This window comes from Myotis davidii, unplaced genomic scaffold, assembly GCF_000327345.1.
Source record: "Myotis davidii unplaced genomic scaffold, ASM32734v1 scaffold59, whole genome shotgun sequence".
Classification (NCBI taxonomy): Eukaryota; Metazoa; Chordata; class Mammalia; order Chiroptera; family Vespertilionidae; genus Myotis; species Myotis davidii.
In genome coordinates this window covers 1873831-1881788 of record NW_006293001.1, presented here as the reverse complement: position 1 = coordinate 1881788, position 7958 = coordinate 1873831, and positions in this window count along the sequence as shown.

The window sequence follows — 7958 nt, the reverse complement described above, 5'->3', positions numbered from 1 at the left end:
TCCGGCCCCGCCCCCTGCCACTCAGCACTTGCATATGCAAATTAACCCACCATCTTTGTGGATTAATTTTCATACTCACTCCTGATTGGGTGGCGGGCGTCATAAAGGTATGGTCAGATTGCATGTTTCTCTTTTATTAGTGTAGATGTATATACAGGATTTGGTACTTTCTATAGTTTCAGGTATCCACTGGGGTTCATGGAACATATCCCTTGTGGATAAGGGAGGACCATTGTACATCTTAAACTTTCACAACGTTACATGTTAACTACATTGCAATAAAGCTGGGGGGAAGGGGAGACCATGCTATCAGAATAATTTTTTTGTCTCCTATGTCTGTACCGATTGGTGCCCTCTTTCTGTAAGACCTGGGGTCTATTCTGAGCCACACCACCGTGTAGATGCCCTGACTGGGAGGCAGGAATGGTGTTCTAACACATTCTGCAGTTGCCTGTTTGCCTGCCGACATTGACTCTAGAAAATGTCTGGGTCAATGATACCCGACTCCTGGATGTCAATTTGGATACACTGAACACAGGCTTGAAGGATAGACCCAGAGATGCAAAGCAGGAGCCAGGGCAGGAGCCCCCTGAGTAGTCTCAGCTCTCCTCTGGGTGGGAGGACCTCAGACCCTGCCAGACCACCCAGCACTGCACAGCCCTCCACACCTCGCCCCTAACCTGGGTCTGAACTACCACACAGGGCAAGGGTCACGGCTTCCCAGTCACACCCGCATTCTCTGATTTGCAATATTACCCACAGCCTCTGTCTTGTCATTCAATTCAGAGAAAGCCTTTCAACAAGGCCACAGAGGTCACAGAGATGACTTGAAGCTCTGGGGAAGGCAGAGTTTCCCATTTCCTGACTTAACATCTGCCACTCAGTTTGAGGTACCCTTTCTTCCTCTTAGCTTGAAAGAAGAAAAATTATTGAATAGCCTGGGGCTAACGGTAGTGAAAAATCTCATTACATCTTCTCTGCTATCTTCTCTCAGAATGCATTTGTAGTCAATATTCTTGCAACAAATCATTTTTAATTTGAAAGTTACACTCTCCCATAAAATGTACACAAATATTAGGAGGCTAGGAAGGGAATTGCGATGCTAAGCATATTGTAAATACAAGAACTGTTTCCCTAATGCAAGAGGAATAAATTATCAATTTATCTTCATGGCTGTCTCATCTGGTTATAAATGATAGCAGAGCTTTAACTAAGTATAAATATTGAAGTTCATTAAACTACTAAGATTTTCCCCCAAAATAAAAACAAAACAGTGGAAAGCTGGGACTTCTGTCACATCTCAGTAAATATAAATAGGGAACAAATTGGTTTAAATTAAACAAAATGATATTTAAATGCTGCTGCAAAGTTGATTTAAAAATATAAAGTAAATCTAACAACTTGAATAAAAATGAAAATGACCTTTGACTTTTTTCTACTTTAATGCCATTAGGAATATAAATAGTTATTTTCTTGGAAATAATTGCTAAGCTTCTATGGAGTTTAATTCTGCTAAATATTAACATTCATATGCCACTTTCATAGCCTAAATTAAAAAGAATGAAAGTTATTTGGATGCATATATGTGTGCTTAGAAAAACCAGTCTGAAAAATACCCCACAAGGGAGTTTGGATAAAAGGGGTTCAGTGTCTTACATTTCTGAATATGGGTGTGAGTGTAAGTATGTCCATTTATGTGAGGGGTAGGTGCATATAAACAACAAAACATTTTTATTTTTTATTCTTCTGTATAGTTTGAACATTTTAAATTAAACATGCATCACTACATAAATGAAAAGAATGATCTAATATGTCTGCAAATCATTTTAGAATTTAGAAGTGAGAAGAGACCCCAGTGATTTTCTCTTCTTCCCCCTATTGGGCAACTGAGATCCAGAGACGCCCACTGTCTCTCATGCAAGCACAGGGCAGAACTCAGGTGGCCACTTCATGGCTCAAGTTCCTCGTGGCATCCTTTTAAAAACAAATTTCTACTTGACATTTAACATTTTTAATAAAAAGAAAAGTGTAAAATCCATATGAAAGAAAATCAAATGCACACTTGCTACAATAAGTTATAGATCCTTTGCCTTCAAGTAAACATGCCAGTGACCAAGCTTTTATGGAAGCAACAAAACTCAATTCTGAGAGACCCACACTTTAATTTACTTCCAGCATCTTAAACATGCTCCATGTGAATACAAAGTAGGAGGCTGAGAAGGACCCTGGAGGAAGAACCTCAGTGATAGCTGGCAGATCTCAGGTGAGTGGTGACCACGCTGGCTCTCAGATTTCTTGTCAATAAAAGGATTGGACTAGAAAATGCGAGGTGGGTTATTTACCCTAGGCCTCTATGGAAGGCTGTAAAATCAACCAGCAAGTATCAATTACAGTTGAGGGAGAAAAACTGAAGGATCAGAGACAGAAAAGCAGTCCTAGGTGTCAAGTATGAGGGATGAGTCAAGGCTATAAACAGGCAGACAAGTCACAGGGTCATGAAACGGATGGAGGGAACAGCTTTGGGAGCGAGAACAAGAGCCTTGATTTTGTGTGGCCCTGGCTTCATACCTACGCAGCACAGAGGGCTCATAATATTCTTACCAATTTGCACGTCCTCCTTGAAATCTCTGGCCAATGTCAACTGTAACAAAGTTTCCAAGTAAAAGTAGAAAACACTGACCTTAGGCTCCATTGATTCACACATCAAAAATGCTGCCCTGGTCTTTGATCACTTTATGTGTGGCTTATGTAACATTTCCTATATAACATTCTTTGTCTTTCCCAATTGGGTTATAAGCAAATTATGAATAAAGGCTGTATTTTACACTGTGCAACTATCAGGGTACCTAGTGAAGCTATTTCAGGCTAGGCACTTAGTTATTTCTTTATAAATTGCCAAATAAATGAATAAAATAAAGACTATTGCAAGTTATTTAATTACTCACTCATCCAAAATCCAATTACACATTTATCGAGCACCTACTTTATGTCAACTATTGGCTTAGATGCAGAAGATAAAGAAATAAGCCAGGAAAGAAAATTCCTTCTCCCAAGCACACAGTCAAGCAAACATGTCACTATGTCACATGACCAGTGCCATATCTGGAAGCTGTAGGATCAGAAAACAAAGAGTGCCAGTCTCTTCCTGGAGTGGCCAGATGGAGTTGTTGGGAAGGCTTCACCGAGGAGGTAACATCCCCCTCACCCCCGAGTTTTGTGGGGTAATCAGGAGTTTTCCAGGAGGACAAGGAATGAAGGGAATTGCATGGTGTAGAAGTATGTGATACAACTCATTAAGCAAGTCTCCATTCCAAAATTCCTGTGGTTAAAGTGGTGAAAAATGAAGCTGAAAAATAAACAGCCAGACTCAGAAGGGCCTTAAATGCCTTAATAAGAAGTTAATCATCATCTCACAGGGCAGTGATTCCTAGACTTTTAGATTTTACAGACCAGTAAATTTCAAAGACATCTTTAAATGACCAAGTTTTTATTTTATTTGAGTCATTTATTCACCAACTTACATTTGCAAATACTGGCATTTCATAAATAAGAGGACCAGTTTTAAATGCCCAAAAGTAGAAAGAATATAATCTCAGGGAAAAAAAATGTTATTTCACTGAGTAAATTTATGCTTTAAAAATTTCTATAATTTTCTTTCTTTTCCTTTAACTTTGATACATTAAATATTTTGCCACAGATTGGTGCTCATTTCATGAGCTTGAATCTTAGGTCTCTAAATATAGCCAATGAGAAACTTATGAAAATTTTTAAAGAAGAGCATTATTCAAACGTCTTTTTTTTCTAAATAAAAATAATTCTTGCATTCCATTTAGACCATTAGCTATGTGTTCCATAAACATTTTCCTATTTCATATTATTGCTTTTTTATTGTTTTAGCAATATGGGGACCAGGATGTCAAAGGGGCATTAAGCGTGTGGTGATAGCTATATTGGGGACAGCAAACCCTAGGGAGATCATGCATGGCTTCAGGTTCCACATTTGCTGCTCAATTTCCACACTGAATCACAGTAAGGCAGTTCAGGAAGTCACATCAGCTTCCTCAGACAATGCTATACTTCAGCCGTTCTGAAAATTACTTGAAAATATAAAATTAAAATAACTTTTAGCCTTAAATATGAATCATTATACTCATAGGTCAACTTGATTTGTTCCTTGGTTTGTTCATATATGCTCTGTTAATTCCACAGAGGAGCCCAAGTGGCCATACTTCAAGGGGTCTTGCATTTTTATGATTAATGGTGACATATAACCCCAAATCAAAGAAACTCTAAATGATGGATGAAATTCTAAAGCTTTACAAGTTCAGTCCACTTGGAATTCGTGTCAAAATGCACAGAGGCATAGCCCAGGCTCATGCTGAAGCTGCTAAATTGGGCACTAAATCTCTTGAGGGTTCAGCACATGAAATCTCTGGTATTTCCTGCTTTTAATTTGTCTAGGAATACTTCAAGGATAGCTTTTCTTATCATATTTCAGAATATGCCCTTGTAAAATGGAGACACATAGAAGAATCTTGGTTTGTGTTAATAAGGTTGTTTCAAAGCTGACTCCAGATTAATTGTTATATTATGAAGACCAATTCATGTGTCCCTTAACAATTCATGTATTCCCAAAGGGAAAATGGAGAATGCTTCACAAATAGCAAGAAACTATTTGGTAAGGCAATAAAAACATATTCTTAAAAAGAAAAGAAAACGACTTAAAAATCCAAAGTTGTAGCATATAGCAGGAATCATAGAGATAGAAACGCTAGTTTCAGTTGGAAGAACTGAGAAATTAATTCTCACTGTCATCAAGCTCTTTATCTTCAGCTTACATGCTTTAAAAAAATTCCTTCCCTGCTCCCATGTTCCTTTTTGTACTTGGATAGCTAAAATGTCAAAATTCATTGACCTTGCAATTCCTACCTGGTGCCCCAAAGTAGTATGTGCACATTTTTCTTAGGCCAGTGGTTTTGAAAGGAAGCATCAGTGGTCTGGAAACATTCAAGGAGGGACACAAGATGAGAATGCACAGTAACGAATTTCAGCATTCATATTGATAATATGCTTGACTAATTAATAAGCCTGCACCCCCATTTTTTAAAAAACTCTCTTGGGAGATAGCCTGGGATTTGGCAAACACATTCTGTTCTTTCAATATGTCACTGGTACGCAGACGAACTTTGCTTACAAATTTTTTCCATCTATCCTCTCTAATCTTAGAAAAGTTTTAAAAGCCAAAGTGTGTTCTATGGATGCAACGACTGTTTTTTATTTTTAGGGAAATTTCATCTTTTTGTAATCACTGCTCCCCTAAATCAATATCTTTTATTCATGAAACTAAATGCAGTGATTATTTTTTATGTTCTCATTTTTATCCCAATAATTCTTTGACACTTTTACCCCATATCAATCAGTTCTATAGGAAGATATTTACTTTGGTTTGGGGAATCTAATGGATCAGAATACACTGGCCAAACTAAGTGACTACTTCTCTTCTCAGACTAAGATCTATTTACATAATTTAGCATAGTGGTTAAAGGGAAACACTGCCAATCACATATGGAATCTCATTATATTTTTTTGTCAAGTAATAAGGCTTTACTGACTCAAGAAGACCCTAGAATGCTTTTCAACTTTTACAAACAGAATTCTGTTTTGGGATTAGAGCAAGGTATGGACACACACACACACGTACACATACACACTAAATTTTTTATGAAAGAATTGTACTTTTATTTAGTCAAGTATGCTTTCTATTTGTATAATGCAAAGTCATATCACCCTATCTTCATCAGTTTTCTCTCCTATTCAACAAAGATTATACCTATAGTTTCCATTTTTCCCCAACTTAATTTATATTAAAGACTGGAAGTTGCCCAGGGCATGATAAATCTCATTTTTATGGCCATTTCTCATACTCAAAAAAACTTGCCGAGCACATCAACCTTCTGAGCTTGGCCCTCCAGCACCTTTGTTCTTTAGGCTTGAACCATACAATATTATAACAGGTTACTAGAAGCTAGACCTTGTCTTTAGTTAATTTATTAGCTGTTCTATAGAAAACTTATGACAACCTCTTGTTGGCAAAGAGTAAGTTGCCCAGGAAAATAAAGATCTACTGGACTTCAGATGCGAGCAGTTTCATGCTTTGAAGAACCTGAAGCTTACACAATTTGGAGGGACACTTTTAGGAAACAGAGTATAAAATTACAAACACAAAATTAGGTACAAATTAGGTACACTTTAGAATGAGAAAAACAATCACAAGAAATTTGGGAAGTCTTGGAGATGATTTCTAAGATCTCTTGCCAGAAATGTTTACACGAAATGCTTCCAGATTGTTATCTGTCTTCCTCTTCCACATCTAACACATCCTCTATGGCAGTGGTTCTCAACCTTCCTAATGCCGTGACCCTTTAATACAGTTCCTGATGTGGTGACCCCCAACCATAACATTATTTTCATTGATACTTCATAACTATAATTTTGCTACTGTTAAGGATCGTAATGCAAATATCTGATATGCAGGATGTATTTTCATTGTTACAAATTGAACATAATTAAAGCATAGTGATTAATCACAAAAACAATATGTAATTATATATGTGTTTTCCGATGGTCTTAGGCGACCCCTGTGAAAGGGTCGTTCTACCCCCAAAGAGGTCGCGACCCACAGGTTGAGAACCGTTGCTCTATGGGCTCCTGCAAGTGAGGGCCCTTCATTTTCATATGAGGAAATCTTCAAGAATAGTAAGATTGTTTGCAGTTCTTCCTGACTTTTGCCCCTTTGAATTTGGGGATGGGCCAAACTACTTGCACTGAGAACATTGACCATTGATGCCTCTTCAGAATGTTATGAGAAGACTGCCCACTGTGAAGAAATGATGGTAGGAAAGCTTACCTCCCTAGGCACTTAACGATTATCGAACAGGTAAAACAGAGACAAATTTTGGCTTCTCTGCCCATGTGATAACCATTTTTTGTTGCTTTTGTGGCCACCCTTCATGTTAGATAGATTATAAAATCAGCAATTTCCTTACCCCTAGTATGATTTTCATATGAGAGTTTAGTGGTGATTTTGAAAAAACAAACTGGCCTTACTATGCAAATATTGCCACAGAGAACCTCAATGATTCTAAAACCTAAAATCAACCATTCTGCAAGCAAAGTTATATATTTTTTTATGATTCTCCCCAACTTGTCACTGGCTTATAGCTACTTATTTCTACATAGCCAATCTCTCCATTTAGTTACTATGGAATACATTTTGCAAAAGATTTATTTCAGAAGATAAACTTAAGTGACAATCCAGACATGTTTTAAAATAAGACCTCACTGCTGCTAGATATAAAAACCCAGGTTGGACTATGTTCTTAGCCTAGAACTTCCAAACCTTTAAAAGTCTGTAACTCTTTAAAATTATGTTTAAAATTTGATGTGTACGTGCATTTTTCTGTTGGAAAGCCCACAGTTTTAATCAGACTTGCCATTTGCTTCACCTAAAAGAAAATTAAAGAAAGCCTATCGCTGGAGGATTGCCTGAATGATGCATGACCCATTATTTGTCTAAATACTCTAATTGTTTTTGCTAAAATGCACTTCAGATGAGACCATTAGTTATTAGAACAATCCAGACATGTTTGCTGCTGTAAGGATGCTGACAAGGACATTGTTGATTATGTTATGCTGTCTCTTTTATAAGGAAGGAGGTTTGCAGAGAGATACCTGTCTTTTCTTGCTATCAAACTTCATTTTATTCTTCTGAGTAAGCTTGTTTATTTTCCTCTTCTAGACAGACAACTGACCCCATTTCCTTCTTCCTATCATCTTTTAAACATCTTAGAAACAAATAGATAGCCTGCCCACAGACTGTATATAACTTCATAGTATGTATTTTTATATTAAATACTAGAGGCCCGGTGCACAAAAATTTGTACACTGCCGGGGGGGGT